Source organism: Pipistrellus kuhlii, unplaced genomic scaffold (assembly GCF_014108245.1).
Source record: "Pipistrellus kuhlii isolate mPipKuh1 unplaced genomic scaffold, mPipKuh1.p scaffold_m20_p_7, whole genome shotgun sequence".
NCBI lineage: Eukaryota > Metazoa > Chordata > Mammalia > Chiroptera > Vespertilionidae > Pipistrellus > Pipistrellus kuhlii.
Genome location: NW_023425573.1, coordinates 29,505,113 through 29,522,819, shown reverse-complemented (window position 1 = coordinate 29,522,819; position 17,707 = coordinate 29,505,113).

The following is a 17,707-nucleotide window of genomic DNA, read 5'->3' as shown; positions in this document are numbered from 1 at the left end:
CGGCATCGCTCAAGGGCAGAGACAAAGGAGAAAGGCAGTGACTACTCTAGAACCTTCCCCCCCCCTCCCCCCTTACGGCTGGTCCCAGAACAAAGCCTGTCCTCAAGGTCGCTCGCTCACACTGCTCCCCGGGGCATCCTTCCTCCCGGGAGAAGGTTTGGGACACACAGACCCAGACAGCATCTCGTCTTTAGGGCACAGGACAAGGTCACTGAGTCCAGGCAGGCGCTCTCCAACAGGGGCCTGCGTTGTTTACACACTCACTCTTTCCCTGTCCTTATGAAACAGTCGCACCAGCGGCAGAAACCTAGGAAAATGCCGGAAAGCCTGGAGAGGAGAGCAGAAGTCTCCCTGAGCCGCCGGCTCAGAGGCGAGCACCGAAGTGGTTTGACCCACAGGAACGCAACCCGCTCTCCAGCACTTGACGGGACGTGTTCCATTCTCGGGGAACCGTTTACACCGTCTATGCAATGTTTCATCACTGTTTTCCCGTGATTTATTGGAAGACTTGTCTCCGATGATGGACATGGTGGTTATTTTCAGATTTCATGATTATAAATGAGGTGGTGAGGACCACTTTCAGGCATCAATCCTTGTCTCTGCCTTTGATTATTTCTCTAAAGCCGATGACTCAGCCTGGCATCACCGGGTCAAAGACTGTGGACGTCTGATCATATTTAATACTTTTTCCCCAAATCGTTTCCCCAAAGGGTTCCACCACGTGGTGTCCCCGGCCTGCCCCCACCTGGGAGGCACCCTGCCTCCCGCCCCACACAGCACGGAACATTAACATTTTTTAAAGTCTCTGTGCTTATGATACCGCAGTGCTTTGATCTGCATTTTTTCTTCACCATCAGCAATGTTAAACACATTTTAAAATTAACTCAGACCACATTTTGTACCATTGCGATTTTAAATGAACTCTTAGGTCTTGGCGAAGGTGGCTGTGTGAGGAAGAGGTAGCATTTGCGTCTCTAAATAACCAATTAGCTGAACGCCATGTATGGGCCCATCATCACACTTGTTTCTCAGCCCACCTTCTTTGGCACCAGAGTTGGTAGAAGTTCCTCCTTATTCCATTCTACCCACACCGCCACTGCCGGAGGCCTGTGGGCGCCCCAGGGCCTGCAGGGAACATCCCACGGGGAGGCCACCTCACCCCTGGTGTCCCGAAGACGGCGTGCGGCACTTCCCTTTCCTACTGAGGCACCTTCTGATTCTCAGAATCGCCCCCAGGAGCCGCTGTCCCTAACCCGGGGCTGCCTCCCTCTGCCAATGCCCCTGCTCACTTCCTAAAGATTCCACACAAAACCCTTAGCTTTAATACATCAGTTTCTCGGTTTCAAGGTCCAAAACCAGCAGGCGGAAACACGGTGTATTTCTGCACACCAGCCATGAGCACTCTGGGAAAGGGTCAGAAGAGAACGATTGCATTGCAATCACATCAAGAAGAATGCAGCACTCAGGCCCCATGTACCCGGCAGGCGGAGACGTGGACACTGAAAACTGCAGAGCATTGCTGCTGGCCGTGGACCTAGAAACGGCGAAGACCGTGTGTTTCTGAGCTGGGTGGTCCTCATCGACAGTGACCCTCGCCGGTGATCAGATCTGTGCACCTGCCATTCCAGGCTCCTCTTCCCTCGAGGGGACACAAAAGCCCAAGTGTGTGCCGCAACTGGTTTGGCTCAGTGGATAGAGCATCAGTCTTCGGACTGAAAGGTCCCGGGTTCAATTCCGGTCAGGGGCATGTACCTTGGTTGTGGGCCCATCCCCAGTGGGGGGTGTGCAAGAGGCAGCTGATCGATGATTCTCTCTCATTGATGTTTCTGGCTCTCTATCTCTCTCTTCCTCTCTGTAAAAAATCAATAAAAAATATTTTAAAAAGAAGAAGAAAAAGAAGAAGAAGAAGAAGAAGAAGAAGAAGAAGAAGAAGAAGAAGAAGAAGAAAACCATGTCATTAAAAAAAAGCCCAAGTGTCACCTGGAGGACCCTGTCTCCAGGGAGCACCTGGCCTTGACTGCCCCCACCCCAGGCTGCCCAGCAGGCCTCCCAGCCTCGTCCCCTCTCAGACCAGCTCCTGCCCTGCTTGACTCTTAGGTTTTACTCATTTTTAAAATTACAAATTTGTTATTTCTATGCAAATGCAATACATGTTCACTGTGGAAAATACAGGAAATATACTTTTTTTTAAAAGGCTCCTTCAGACCCCACCTGCAGAGTGGTCATCAGCATCTCCAAGCATACCCTTCTCCCCTTCCTCTTCCTCACTCTTGGCTTCCATGCAGCAGAAAGCTGAGCCTGCCCCTCCAACACTCCCTCTGGGGGCTCACACCTCTCTGTCAGCCTCTTCATTCACTGCTCTCCCCGGCGTCACCCAGAGAGGCCGGGGACTGCAGACCGCTCTGGACCAGAACTGAGGTCCCGCGTGGAGACCAGGCAGGAGCAGGGCAGGACGCTGCCAGGGCCCCTTCTCCTCGTCCGTGTTCTCATCTCCCTCACCTCATCTCTGCTTCGTGCAGGGCCAGGCCACTGTCTGCTCATCGCTGTGCCTGCCCCTCCCGGAAGACCAGCCCCCTTCTGCCTTCAGGGAAGCGTCCTGATTGGTTCTGCTGGGACTTGGGCCCACCCTGTGGCCTGAGGGTGGGATGCTCTGAGGGTTGACCCCTCTGGGACCACTGGAGGATAAGCTACCTGAGGGAGGAAGGTGGCCCCCAGGAGAGGGAGGAGAGCTGAAAAAAGCAAGAAGGCGGAGCATGCTCCCACATCCTGGAATGCACGCACAATCTAAACATTGGTTCTTTCCCAGATTTCAGAATAACTATGGAGTCAGTTCAATGAACAAAACTCATCAATGTGCTGTTGGTGTCACGTGGGCTAAGTATCTGTCCATCGCCTTGACCACCTCCCTTTAGAACCACTGTTGTTCTGTTTTTCAGGGAGCCATGGTTTGCATTCTGTAAAACCCATCCTTTTTAGTGTTGGCAAACATACATGGCTGTGTAGCCACCAGCATGATCGAGATGAAAACAATTCCACCACCTTTCAAGGCATATAACCTAGTTTTTAAGTGAAGAAGACATAGCTATTGGTTCATCAGGAAACGAGATTTAGTTTTAAAATACTAAATATGTAAAAAGATACTCATGGTTTTCTTCCATCGCATATACCCTGGGTTTCCTCATTATGTGGGGACAGCAGGGAGAGTGTGTGTGCTTAATGCCAGCAACACTAACTCAACAAAATTGCTTTCGAAAGCCACCCAAGTGTTCTCTCTCCTGCCAGCTTGCACGCACAGCCCTCATCCCTGGAACGCCCACCCAGGTTGAGCCGAGTCCCTTTCCAGAACAGCAGAACGAGTGGGAGTTCTGCTCCGCTGGAGAGGTCCCTGTGTGGGGAAAGGTTAGTGTGATGGGGGAGGACAGCCTGGGTGAGAGGCCGGCGGGAGTGGGGCTAGGCAGACCTGAGGGGTCCGGGCACAGAGAGCGAGGGCAGGAGATGGAGAGGGGTGAGCAGGTACAGGCTGGGCAGTAGGGCCAGGGTGCTGTGATGTTGGTGGGTGCAGGGACCATTTGTTTTGTTTTAATATTTGCATTGATTTTTTAGAGAGAGGGGAAGAGAGTGAGAGAGGAACATCAATGTGAGAATCATTGATTAGCTGCCTCCTGCACGTTCCCTACTGGGGATCGAGCCTGCGATCTGGGCATGTGCCCTAACCCAGGACCGAAATGTGACCTTTGGGTGCCTGAGATGATGCTCAACCAACCGAGCCACATTAGGTGGGCTGCCACCTTGTCTCATCTCTCTCCAACACATTCACACACAGACACACACACACACACACACACACACACACACGTGCTCATAGGTGTGACTCTTCCCTGAAGAGGGGCAGCGACAGATGCCTCCAGATGGAAGCGTGACACCAGAGACATGGCACGCCACGTCTGTGTAAACCGAGCCGGGGTCAGACAAGAACTTCTTCCTCCCCGGAGAAGGCCAGTGCTCACAGCCAGAGGACTCCCACGCCTCCGGGTTCAGTGATGGGGCTCAGAGGCACGCTGGGCAGAGGCCACAGGTGATGGTGGGTCCGAGTCAGGCCTGCAGACCTGGCCCTTGTGCCCCAGGACCCAGCCTGGAATCTCTCTCGGCAGCAGCGCTGCATCTGCCGGGGGATGCTGGCTGGGCAAACAATGGTGTTTCCGAGTCCGCAAGGTGAGGGTCCCTCCTCCGGGGAGCAGCAAACTAATGTCACTAACACGCCCTCAAACTAAACAAACAAACAAATAAACAAACAAAGTGTTCATCTGAACCCAGGGACATTGTACCATGTGCCTTCCCCATTTTTATCCATGCGTAAGGTGCACTTAGTAAAATCCACCCTTTTTACTTTAGACAAATGTATGCCGTTGTATAACCACCACAACCGAGATATAAACTCTGGTACTCCTCCCAGTGGAACTGCAGGTCCAGACAGAGCCCCACCCTGCAGGTGGGTCAGGCATGCGGCTCTGATATCCGGGGGGCTCTTAGTTCACCAGCTGGCTGCGCCCCAAAGCTCAGTGACCTTGGAGACACGGCTTGACCTTCTGAAGATCTCAGATGGAATGACAATGTGGGCCTCCTCCAGGGAGGCGGGGAGGATGTGGGAGTTGGCAGGACAGTAGGCCAGCTGGCACAGGTCGCTGTCAGCACCTGCCAGCTCCCGAGGGGGTGTCAGCGGCCTCACCTGTCAGCATGTGCAGGACCCCCTGCTCCCCGAGATTCTGGTTTGTCCTGCACAGAATGAGGAGAAAAACCGGCAACAAGCAAACAGTGACAACAGAGCTAGCGCTGCCAGGGTGTCCTGTGTGGGGTCTGAGTAGTGCACACAGACAGACTGTGACTCGTGCACGTACATGGCAAACATCACCACACGCGAGGACACTGACGGGTGGACAGGAGCAGCAGGGTCTGAGCCAGGGCTTGCATTTTTAACACTCATGACCGCCTGCCTGGAGAGAGAGGGTGCGGTGGGGAGGCAGAAACACAGGTGGAATGCATGTGCGAATGTAGATGCTCCTGTATCTTCCAGGAAAGATGCCCCAGGGATAAGGTGAGAAGAACCCCCCTTTAGAGACCTCCGTACAGCAAACAACAAGCCAGTTAAAGTGGACAAAGGCGTTCATAGCTACCTCTCCAAAGCAGACACACCATGTCCAACGTTGAAAGGTTGCGTGGCATTCCTGATCACGGGGAAATGCGGGTCAGCCCACGGCGAGAGGCTGTGGGACCCCCTCACAGCCATAGGGACGGCTGTCACACACCCAGGAACAGCCGCTCCGTGCTGTGGAGGAGGTGGGGGAATCAGGACCGTTGTGCTCTGCGGGTGAATGCGCAGCCGCCGTGGAAAGCAGCACGGCCGCTCCTCAAGAAGTCACCTAGAGCTGCTGCCGGGTCCAGAACTCTCTCATGGCTTCACACCAAAGAATTTAAAATAGGGACTTAAACAGATATGTGTACACCCATGCTCATAGCAACATCATTGATCATGACCAAGGGCTGGAAGCAATCTGACGGTCCATCAGCGGATGAATGGACAAGTGAACTGTGCCCCGCCCAGACAGGGCACCATCAGCCTTTACACAGAAGGAAATGTGGGTACACACGGCCGCATGGATGAACCTTGAGAACGTATACAAAGCAAACGCACCCCTCGCTAAAGGACAGATCCTTTTGTCTTCCATTTCTTTAAGGCCCGTCAAGTGGCCCCATTTAGAGAGAGAGAGGTTAGGATGGCGGTTGCCAAGGCTGGGGGGCGGGGCTCAGTGTTTGTGGGCTGGAATTTATCTGGGAAGATGGAGAGTCTTGGAGAAGGTGGGTGGGTGGGGGCAGAACAATGCGAATGCGCTTACCAGCCCTGAGCTGTGCACTTAGACACGGGGAAGCGGCAGGTGTGTGTGTTTGTGTGTTTACTCCAATGAAGACCGTCTCATGGGCCCAAAGGGACGGGCAGGAGGGAGAGGCGATGAGACCTCTGTGAGCGGAGCTGACTCGGTCAGGAGTCGCCTTCGCTTCCCCTTTCACTTTTCTCCCTTTCCTACGTGCTGCCCTGGCAACGGGAGGACGGAAATGGCCTCCCTCCCACCCACGCTGCCCCACTCCCCGCCACCTGCTTCCATCCTCCTCGGTGACAAAGATATTATTAGATCCATTTTGCAGACAAGAAAATAGAAACTCTGAGAGGCGAAGTGAGTCACCCGAGGTCCTGGCGCTGTGGGAGGGCCTGGCCTCGGGCCTGGCCGGAGCCTCCGGGAGGCTGCCCAGGGCCCTCTGAGTCATCAATGCCGGGAGATGCTGTTCTCAGAGGCTGGGGGGGTGGGGAGGGGTGTGCCCAGCGGAGACATTGTGAAGTAACGGGCAGCGGGGAAGTCTGGGGTGCAGCCGCGTGCACATCACACTCGAAGGCAGTGTGGATGCCCCTCAGACATCGGGACAGCGCCCCTCGGGCTGGTTCCCAGAGAGCCCGCCGTGACCTGGGGCCCCAGCAGGTTAGCACGGCCAGCAGAGAGGCGGGGGGGGGGGGGGGGGGGGCCCCGCTGTCGCTGCCACCCGGAATCGGTGTCCACCGGCTCAGCCGCTCCGGGGAGCCCTGCCGAGGCCACAGGCTGGACCACAGGCTGGGCCCAGGGCCGGGCCGCCCCCCGCCGTGGCCACGCAGACCCGCGCACCCGTGGTCCCTGCCGATCCCCTTACAAACAGGGTGGGGAGGGCTGTGACAGGCCCCGTGTCTGTGTGTTTGAATGAGCCCCACTTACAACCCTCTTTCCTTCCTGTCCTCTCGCAGCTACGGCAACCGCAAATCACATTTGTTTACAGCGGTTTCTGTCCTCCACTCACTGATGTTTATTATTTGCAGTCCTGAGAGGTTTCTGCCCTAATCGACACTTCCTCCGTACACAGACGCCAGCAGTGCTGGGAGCCGGGCCGGGCCTCTGTGTCCTCGGCAGTGTGCCCCGCCCGACGGCAGGGACCTCTGGGCAGGCCCCCTCCCGGCAGGTCTCCTGTCCCTCTTCAGAGAAGCTGCGTTTTCCAGCCGGGAGAGAGGAGCCTTCTGGGTGGCCAGGAGCAGACCGTGGGCATCCTTCGGGCCCTGGGCAGTGACAGCGCCTCCCGCCCCGGTGGGAAAGGCCAGGTCCCGCCCCGTCTGTGGCCGGCAGTCCTTCTCAGCACCCATCAGGCGGCACCCGCTGCTGTGTCGACTTGGATCTTCCTGAAGAATCCTCTCACGGCTTTCCGTTTCTGAAGACGTAGCGGGCAGAGTCGGGGAGTTCTCCTCTTCATCTTTTTTAAGTTGCAAAACGCTTTCAATTCTGCCGGCCTCTGAGCTCCCGGGGGAGCCCCCCACCTCCAGCCCCCTGTGCCGTTGCCATGGCAACCCCCCCTCCCTTTAAAGTCTGGAATGCCACATTCCACACGATTTGCACAGAAAGTCGCTTGATCAGACGCAAAGGCCCGTCTGTCAGTCCCGAACATTCTGTATCAATAAACACGCGGGGAGCCCCTCTCCCGACCGGCTGTCAGAAACCCGCTCGGAGCCCATGGGGGAGAATGGGAGAGGGGAGGCCTCCAGGACAATGGGTGCCCCGCCCGCAAGGCAGAAACTGGGTCCCTATTCTCGGCCTTGGCGGGCGAGCATTTTAAACTGTTATTATGAAAACGCTAGCAGGCATTGCCGGGTAGCTGACCCCAACACCGGGACCAAAGGACTGAGTGTCACAGACAGCGCGGCCAGGGAACTGTTAAAGCACATGTAAATCCCCAAATAAAGAGGCAGCTTTAATTACATAAAGAGCTGGAGCTCAAGGAAATTAGGGTTATTTGCTGGAGCAAAACAACCTCTCGGCCATCCTTCTGACCTGACAGTTCATGATTTTTTAAAGGAATATTCCCTTCCTTGAGGCCACGTGTCCAAACATTTTCTGAAACAGAAGTAATTGCTCCCCAGTAGAAGATTGCTTCCTCTTTTGTGTCAGATCCGAGGGCTGACCATAAACAAAAGGTACAATGTTTCTTTGTAACCGAGAAATTGCTTTGTCGGAAACAAGGATTTCTGCAATCAAAATAAAGCCTGGGAAGAGAACTGATGTTTTGTTACAACGAAACAAGATTCGTCTGTATTGAATAATGATGGGTTTTATGTTTGTTACTAAGCAGAGATTTTTTTTTTTTTTTGAATTATGAATTTCTGACTTCAGTGTGCGTCCGTGTGCTGGCTGTGACATTGAGCAGGGAGGTGTTAGCAGCTGATTAAAGGAGCGAGAGGAAACTTGTAATTATACGGAAACCTGGACTCTGTTTCTGCAGCTGGACAGGTGACAGCCCGCAGACACACCTGCAGGGTTTTACAGGCGGGAACGGCGCAGGGCCTGGCCTCGGGCAGCCACCCGGGTAACGAATCCAGAGAGAAGTACACACGCGTGCATCTCCCCAAAGCCAGAGACAACATGCAAGGTTTTAGATGGCTATTGGGGGAGAGGAAGGAGCTGGCCCGAACCTGTGTCCATTGCCACCAACCGGTTGGGGACACTTGCAGGATAAAATGAAGGACTACAGGGCCTGCTGCAGGGGGACACGGCCAGGAAATGGCTCAGGTGGGTAACACACCGGCCTGAGCTTGCTGGTGCCTGGACAAAGGGCCAATCCGTTCTTCCCCAAAGACCTGGGAGTCCGGAGAGGGGCGGGGAGATTAAGCTGTACGTGACTGAATTTGCATTTTACCCACAAACAGCGAGCATCCATTGGAATATTACATCAAATGAACTTCAGTAAATGTCCCCTTCTTTTTCTCTTTAGAAGATGTACTTGCACGAAGGCTCAGGAAAAAAACAGTGATTCCAAGCCTGATTTATTTTATAAAGTCTTTATTGTACAATAAGTTGATGGGGCAAATGCACTCGTTTTTAAATCCTGCGGGCATGTGTTTTAGGAAAACGGTCCGCTCTGCAAGGGTTGTGCCTCTGTGCCGACGTGCAGACACGGGTGGAGATGTTGTGTAAGAATCATACACGCTCTAGATGAGAGAAAAAAACAGCTCTCGAGTTCAGAAAGGTTGGGAGACAGAGAATCCGATTTCCATTGCTAATTTAATGCAGGTTTTAAAATGTCTTAGGACTTCAAGAAAAAATACAGATGGAAAATGCTTTTGCCTTTCTCTTTTATCTAGACAAATTCAGAAAGACCCAGAGGCTCAGTGTAGCTATTTCCATCCAAAAGATCACTGTGTCGTGTCAGAAACACTGAGTGAAAATTGGAAGATAGAATGTTAAAACCATCTCCTTTTTCCTCCGACGAAACCCTTTCAGGAAGCCCTTACGCTCAGAATTCCTAACCTTTCTACCCAAATATGAAACGTAAAGACAGCCTTCAATAACGCTGGACATTCTTTGAGAAAGCAAGATGATGAAAATGAAATTATTGCTAGGCTGACATTGGATTTGCCAATATTTCCTCAGGGGCTTTTAGTAGTTGCATTCAAGAGTTTCAAAGACTCAACTCTAACCGAGCTACAGAAAAAAAAGAGAGAGAGAGAAAAGAAAGAAAGAAAGCTGGGCGATTGAAATGGCATTTCCCCCTGCAAAATGCTAACTCAATTTCGATTTTTAATTAAATGTGAAATTGTTTGGTAAGGCCTTGGCACCTTCTTAACTTTTATAAACAAGCAATTCATTTAAGCTTTAATTTAGCAAGCACTGCTTCCTGAGGGCTCAAGTAAGTGAAAGCTAAAAAGTAATTTTAAAAAGAATTCCATTCGCTACAAAATGGTCTGTATGAAGTTTATTAGAGATTAAGGAGTTTGCTACAAGAACACATTTTTTGTTTTAAAAATTAGTTTTAAAAGACTTAAGCAGAAGATCGTTTTTCTGGAAACATCGGGAGCTTGTTTCTGAAAATTAAGTCGTGATTAACCACGGCTATAGCTTAAATCAGATTCAAAACTCCAAATCGTGGAAATAGCTTCTTCCTCCAGGAGATCCCGGTGACCACAGGACCAGCTGGGTCACCTGGGAAATCCTTTCTTTATGGCACTTTCGGTTCCTACGAGGGAATCACAGCTTCTCGGCTCGTTGTTGAGGATTTTAGTTAATGTTCAGTAACTTCTTCTCCACACACTTATTGCTCTCTGAGGAGACGGAGTGAACTTCACCCCTAATGATTTTCCTGTTGGAGCCCAGGGACCTGGAGCTGCCCGGGGCCCGCAGGCCCAGGGTGGAGGGCCATGGACTCTGGGCTTCTCTCTGGGCGCCTGGGGCTGGCTGCTCCTGCTCTCTGGGTCCCCCAGCTCCTGCACCAGCGCTCTGGCCTGTGGTGGCCTTCCCAGGCTTCAGCCCTTGTTTGGACAAGAGACGATCAGTAAAAACAAAGAAGAGGCACCGTTTAACTATGGCTCTTTGAGCTTTAACAATCCGGAAGGAAATGGTTAGCCTGCTTTAATGGAAAATGATGGTCCTGCTGCAGGATTCTAAAATGATGGTCCTGCAGCAGGACCAGCATGGCTCAGTGGTGGAGCAGGGACCTATGAACCAGGAGGTGACATTCAATTCCAGGTCAGGGCACATGCCCAGGTCTTGGACTAGATCCCCAGTGTGCAGGAGGCAGTCGAACAATGATTCTCATTGTTTTAAAAATTAGTTTTAAAAGACTTAAGCATTCCTCTCTGAAATATATGTGTGTGTGTTTCTTTTTTAAGGAAGTTGGCTAAGCACAAGGAAACGTGAAGGAACACTGAACTTGGCCTCCTATAGCGTTGGGATAGGAGGGGCGGCCGAGCTGGTGTGGGTGCTGGAGCAGGAAATAGCACTGGGAGCCAAGGTAGAGTCTGCAGGCACCAATGGAGTGGGAGCACTAATGTGCTGGCGGCTTGTGAATGTCCCTTCCTCCACGTTCACCTTCCGGAGCGGGTGCTGGGAGAGAAAGCAGCAGCAGCAGCAAGCACCATCTTTGCTCGCAGGAACTGGGGATTGTGGGGAGGCCAGGCTGTCACAGGAGCACTCGGGGGCTGCCCTTGCCTTCTGGATGCTGAGTCCGAGTTGAACATCCCAAGAACAGAACCGTCCCCACCTGTGCCCTCCAGCAACACATCTGTCTGATGCAAATGGAAATTGCCCGTTTGAGAACTACCTTCTTGGCAAACCAACCAGCATTCTACGTTTTCAGGTCAATCAAAAGGACATTTCTTTTTGGTTTGGATTCTTCTGCATCCAATTTCCAGCTTCAAACAGCGTCCGGCCGCGGCAGCAGCCTGAGCCGCCGGGAGGAGCCCAGGCAGGAAGCAGGAAGCCAGGCAGCCAGGCCTTGAGCGAGGGCCTCAGGGTGCCATGCTTCGGGGATACCCCCCCCCCCCATGACTTTGCCACCGTGTGATGGGCTACCCCTGCCAGGCTTCGGGACAACCACATGACCCGTGGGGCAGCCACGTGCCCATCCACACAGAGGACTAGGATTCCGCCTTAACAACGGAGGAATCCTGCACAGGCTCAACAGGGATGGACCGAGGACCTGCTGCTGAGGGTGAATCATTATTCACCCACCCGGGCCCCAAGAGGAACCACAGTCACGGAGACAGAGGGTGGGAGCAGGGGCTGGGGGAGAGCGGGGAGGGTGTTTCATGGGGACACAGTGTCTGTTGGGGAAGATGAAAAGGTCTGCGGAGGATGGTGGTCAGGGCTGCACGGACATGTGAGTGTGCTGATGTCCCTGAGCTGTGCACGTAAACATGGGGAGGAGGCGGGACACAGACAGGGAGAACGGCCACCTGCCCAAGACCACTCAGCAGGGGCAGCACCACAGCCAGGCTCTCGGGGCCCTGGAGACCCTGCTGCTGGACCCACTGCCCTCCCATCTCCTGCTGTGTGAAGCGAAGTGAAGCAGCATGGGACAGAGCTAGGGCACCTCCCAAAACTCTCGGCAGCTGTGGGATCTCAGATGAGCCTCTCTCTCTCTCTCTCTCTCTCTCTCTCTCTCTCTCTCTCTCTCTCTCTCTCTCTCTCCCTCAGGTTTAATGGCACTCATCTTTACAAAAGGGGGATCTAAACAAGATCATTACAGACATCCTTCCCAGCTTGGACATCCTATGATTTCCAACAGCCACTATGATGACCTACACGTCTAGAATTAAAAAAAAAAAAAAATCTAACGTTTCTGCTATTTCTATATGACAGACAGCGCCCCTGATATGACCTCTCTCGGGCTTACACGCCGCGGAAAAGAAGGTCGGCAAAGACACTCCTAACAAAGAACTCTTCCACACGGAGCTGCATGTCTCCTTAACGCACCCATAAAGTGCGCATCTGCCACATGACCACAAGAGGGCAGTGCGAGCAGCAGGCTGTGGGTTGCTGGCGGGGCCTGTTCCTCCTGCAGCCTGTCAGGATCTCTGGGGCCTTCTTGCCTCCTGCAACTTCTCCAAAGCACTGGGAACACATGTGCGGGCAGTGGAAGGACTGAGTCAAAAATAGAGTCGCTTGTAGTCATCAAATAGTTAGAATCCATTCAATAATAGAACTAGTTATAGGACGGTTTGAGGCCAGGTGTTGATGACACGGCAAAGGAATCCAGGCGAGGAAGCTCCCAGGATTTATAAACCAAATGTCACCCACCCGGGTGATGGGCTTCTGGACTGGGAGGGGGTGGGCAGGCTGGGTGGCCACGCTCCCAGGGCCACCAGGGCCCTGTGCTGCCTGACGCTCAAGTTCACGCCGGTGCTGTGCTGGTGACAGAATCTTTCCAAACCAGGAACAGGCAAAATTAGTCTGGAAGGGGATCAAACCTCAAAAGTTCCCTCCTTTAACCCCACCTCGTTTCCTGGGATTGTTTAAGGCCCTGAATGTAAAGTCCTCATAAATGATGGCCTTCCCTATCGTACCCTGTATCTCAGTTTACCAATTCAGGTGTGCAATACATAGCACTTTTTTACTCCGATATAAACACTGAATTTACTGTTTGAACTCCCAATCTGCTAGATTGACAGCAAATTAATTTGGGGGACTGGGGCTTTCTCTCCTGTCTGCTGGGTGGTGTCTGAGTGCTAGGGCCTCTCTTTGCGCCCAGGTGTAGGTTGGAATGTGGTTGGTCCTTGTCATCCTCCTTCATCGGTCACCAAAAAGGAAAAGAAAGAAGGAAGGAAGGCTCCTTCTCTAAGCCTTTCGCTCCTGTCTTCATGCCTTGGCCCCGGCAGAAGGGCTGTCTGTGTCCTGAGGCCCGGCCCACACTCCCTGACTGAACAGCACAGCCACTGCCTGCTGGGGAATGCGTCCTGGGTCCGACTCACAGGTTCTGACCCCCCTTCTAGGCAACACCTACTCCCAGAGGCAAGAAGCTTGGACGCCCGTCATCAGCCTGGTCACGTAGCCTTCAGCCACATCTGCACGTAAGAACACCCACAAGCCCAGGCCAGCTTGGCTCAGTGGATAGAGCGTTGGCCTGCGGACTCAAGGGTCCCAGGTTCGATTCCAGTCAAGGGCATATACCTTGGTTGCAGGCACATACCCAGTAGGGGGTGTGCAGGAGGCAGCTCCTCAATGTTTCTCTCCCATCAATGTTTCTAACTCTCTATCCCTTTCCCTTCCTCTCTGTAAAAAAAAAAAAAGAAAAAAAAAGAAAGAAGAAAAGATATGATAAGAAGAAGAAAAAAAAAAAAATCAATAAAATATATTTAAAAAAAAAAACGCTTGCAAGGTGGCAGAGTTCCTCCTACAAACCTGTGCCACGGCGACTGAGTCAGGATGACGTAGTCAGCGGCTGCTACCTGCCAGGCACCATCCTTGACTCGGAGTTTGTGAAGATGCTTCTCTTGCCCGGGGGACTTACATGACCATTTACCGGTGGATGATTTCAGGGGCAGGCAGTCCTCATGCTTTACCTGCTTCCCGTCCTTTACGCTTTCCAGCCAATAACAACCTGAAAGCCGTAGACGGATTGAGGTGTCGCCTGTGAGAGCTGATGCTGTAGTGCTGGCTGCATCTTTTGAATCCCGTGTTGTCACGGGTCCCCTGCTGGCTGGGACGTGATCGCATGGTGCTGGGACAGAGAACCTAGGCAGAGCAGCCAGGCTCACACACATAGGGTTTCCTGTCCATCTGTCCACTCAGCAAACATGAATTAAAGGCCTAAAGTAGGCACCACAATGCTGTTGAGTCCTGAGGGTGTTATAAGAATGAATCCAATGAGCTCCTTGGCCACATCGAGTACCATCAAGAAGAAACAAGACTGGTTTACAAACATGTGCCTGAGATGAAGGCAGCACTTCGTAAGCTGGTGACAAATGCCTTTTTTTTGCTCTGTGATTTCCTGGTTAAATTCATTATGAATTCAACACACAATCAGTACCCACTGGGGGCCAGCAGCCTTCCAGGCACGGGGCTTAGAGGTGAGGAAGGCAGGCCTCATGGGAATGGAGCGAGCAGAAATACAAAGGAAGACTACATCACTTCCAACCGAAACAAGACCAGACCGAGTCCAGGCAAGAAGGACAGTGACCTGGGAGCAGGGGAAGTGAGATGAGGGCCACAACCATCCATGTCACTGCTCTGAAGTGTTTTTCTTTTTAATCTTTGTTGTTGAGAGTATTACAGGTGTCCCCTTTTCCCCCTTTGCCCCCATCCATCCATTCCCCCCCGCCCCCACTGACTCCAGGCCTTCACCACCCTGTTGTCTGTGTCCATAGGTAATACATATAGGCATGTAAGATGATGGTTTAATCTCTTCCCACCCACACTCCCCGCTTCCCTCTGAGGTTCGTCAGTCTGTTCCATGTTTTCATGCCTCTCATTCTGTTTTCTTAATCAGTTTATTTTGTTCATTAGGTTTCTTGTTCATTTATTTTTATTTTTAGATTCAATTATTGATAGATATGATTTTTGCCATTTTATTATTCATATTTTGATTTCTTCTTCTTCCTACCCACCCTCCTCCTCCTCCTCCTCCTCTCTTTTTAACGAATACCTTTCAACATTTTATGTAATCCTGGTTTGGTGGTGAACTCCTTTAGCTTTTTCTTGTCTGTGAAGCCCTTTTTCTGACCTTCAATTCTAAATGAGAGCTTTGCTGGGTAAAGTAATCTTGGTTGTAGGTCCTTGCTATGCAACAGTTCGAATATTTCTCGACACTCCCATCTGGCCTGCATAGTTCCTGTTGATCCACACTGATGGAAACTCAGATGTGGCTGCCAGCCAGCTCTGTGACACAGGAGGTCCCAGCACAGCAAGAATGACCCCTATGCTGAAACTGGTTTGGCTCAGTGGATAGAGCATCAGCCTGTAGACTGAAGGGCCCCGGGTTCGATTCCAGGCACGTACCTTGGTTGCCGGTACATCCCCAGTGGGGGGTGTGCAGGAGGCAGCTGATTGATGATTCTCTCTCATCGATGTTTCTAGCTCTCTATCCCTCTCTCTTCCTCTCTGTAAAAAATCAATAAAATATATTTTCAAAAAAAGAATGACCCCTATGAGCACCCCAGTCTGGGAGAAAGTCACCCCCGAGTTCCTGCCCTGATGCCAGACAGTCCAGTTCTTCCCCCTATGTCCCTGCTCCCACCGATGCTGCTGCCTGTGCACTGGCCCTGGAAGAGGAGCTGCCTGGGTCTCCGTGGCCTCCATGTCCCTCAGCCACAATCTCTGCTGCTCTTTACAGCCCGAAGTCACAGGGACTTTTCTTCCCAGTTCTGGACCCTGAGCTGGGGGCTGGTGAGGATCTGGGACCCCTTGCTCCTAGCGAGAGGTCCCCATCGAGGAGATATTCCTCCTGATTTAAAAAACATCACATATAGGTGTCAGACCAGCCATCCCACGCCCACCCCTCCTACCAGTCTCTATGTGCTTTCTCCCATTTCCCTCATTGTAGGACTTCCCTTCAGCCAAATTCCAGGTGGTTCTGAAAGATGGTTGCTCCATGTTTCCGTTGTGATTTTGATGTGGTTGTGGGGGGTGGCGAGGACAGGCATTCCCTACACTGCCATCTTGGCTGTCTCTCTGCCCTGCAGGGCAGGTCAGGGCCTCAGCATGGCCTGCAAACTCCCTGAGCTGTGAGTGGAGAATTTGGGGAGATCAAAGCATCTACATTTTGCAGGGCAGCGCTCCAGCGGGGAGTGCCTGGGGGTCTGCAGAGGCTCACCCTGAAGTGCTAGCTGCCTTCCAGTCAGCAGAGGTGAGTGAAAAAAACAACCCACATCCAGAAGAAGCGCCGCCTGAATGGGTTGCAGGCGTCCTCAAACTTTTTAAAGTGGGGGCCAGATCACGGTCCCTCAGAGAGCTGGAGGGCAGGACTATATGAACTACTAATTCCTACTGTAACACCTCGGCTGCGCTCACTGCCCAAAAAACCTGGCGGGCCGGATCAGACTCCTCTGCGGGCCGCATGTGGCCCACGGGCCGTAGTTTGAAGACCCCTGGGAGGAACCGGGCCTGGCACTCCTGCGTGGCTGGCAGTAGCCCCTGTTCCAGCCTTTCTGACTGGAGAACCTCACAGGGCCCTGGGCAGAGGCCTGAAGTGTATGGTGTCACTTGAAGATGACCATGATGACTTAATGAAGTAGAATGTAAGCCCTGTTATAGCTAATAAGCCTATCAGGGGATAAAATGGAATCATGCTAGCCATTCAATTAGTCCAAAAAGGGAAAATAAAGAACAGATGGAGCAAATAGAAAACAAATAGCAAGAAGATAGTTTAAACTGAACCATATCAATAATCGCATTAAATGCAAATTATTTTAAAGGTAAAGGATGAGAGACTTCAATTGAACCTGGGACTACCCATCTGCCTCCGGTTTCACTGGCCACAGTCCACTGAAATTCAAAGTCATATCAGTTAATCCTCACAGCTCTCAGCTAGCCATTGGGTCTTTATTTTGAAGTGTGTGGCTAAGGCTTGGGACTGGGTTAGACCACATAACTGCCTGGGTAGGTAAGGGACCACTTAAATGGATGGAGTCATGGCATAGGAGCTGAGGTGTGTCTGACCCATCCAAGTGCTGATGCCAAATCTGAGACCCAGGACACTGTAGCTGGAGACCTGGGGACACTGGAGCTGGGGGCCCAGCCTGGATGAGTTTACACTCATGGGAGAAGAGACAGGACCAGGACCGCCCTCGGGGGATACCAGTGTTTAGAGGAGCCTGCAGATTGGCAGATGGAGCCCCCGGAGAGGTGGGAGGGAAGCTGAGTGTGTGGCAGGTGAATTGTCTGACTTGATTGAAATGATCTTTAAATGTCACAACTCCCCTTGCCAGGCGGTGTGGCTCGGTGATTGAGCATCGACCTACGAACCAGGAGGTCAAGGTTCAATTCCGTCAGACACACGCCCAGGTTTCGGGCTCCATTCCCAGTAGGGGACCTGCAGGAGGCAGCCCATAGATGAATCTCTCTCATCATTGATGTTTCTAACTCTCTCTCCTTCTCCCTTCCTCTCTCTGAAATCAATAAAAACATCCTTTTTAAAAACCTCACAGCTCTCCCACCTGAATGTGGGCCAGGCTGAGCTGTGTGCAGTGAGCCTGGGTGCTGAGGGTCCCTCACCAAAGTCTGTCCCTCCCGTGGGAGCCAGCACGGTTCCTAGCTCTGCTCCTGACGCCATGAGGCCTGGCGGGCTCAGGCCCCAGGAAGAAGGTCTACCGCACGGAGGGGTACTGTCAGAGAAACATCCCACGTTAAAGGACGTTGGTGCGGCTCCTAGTGTC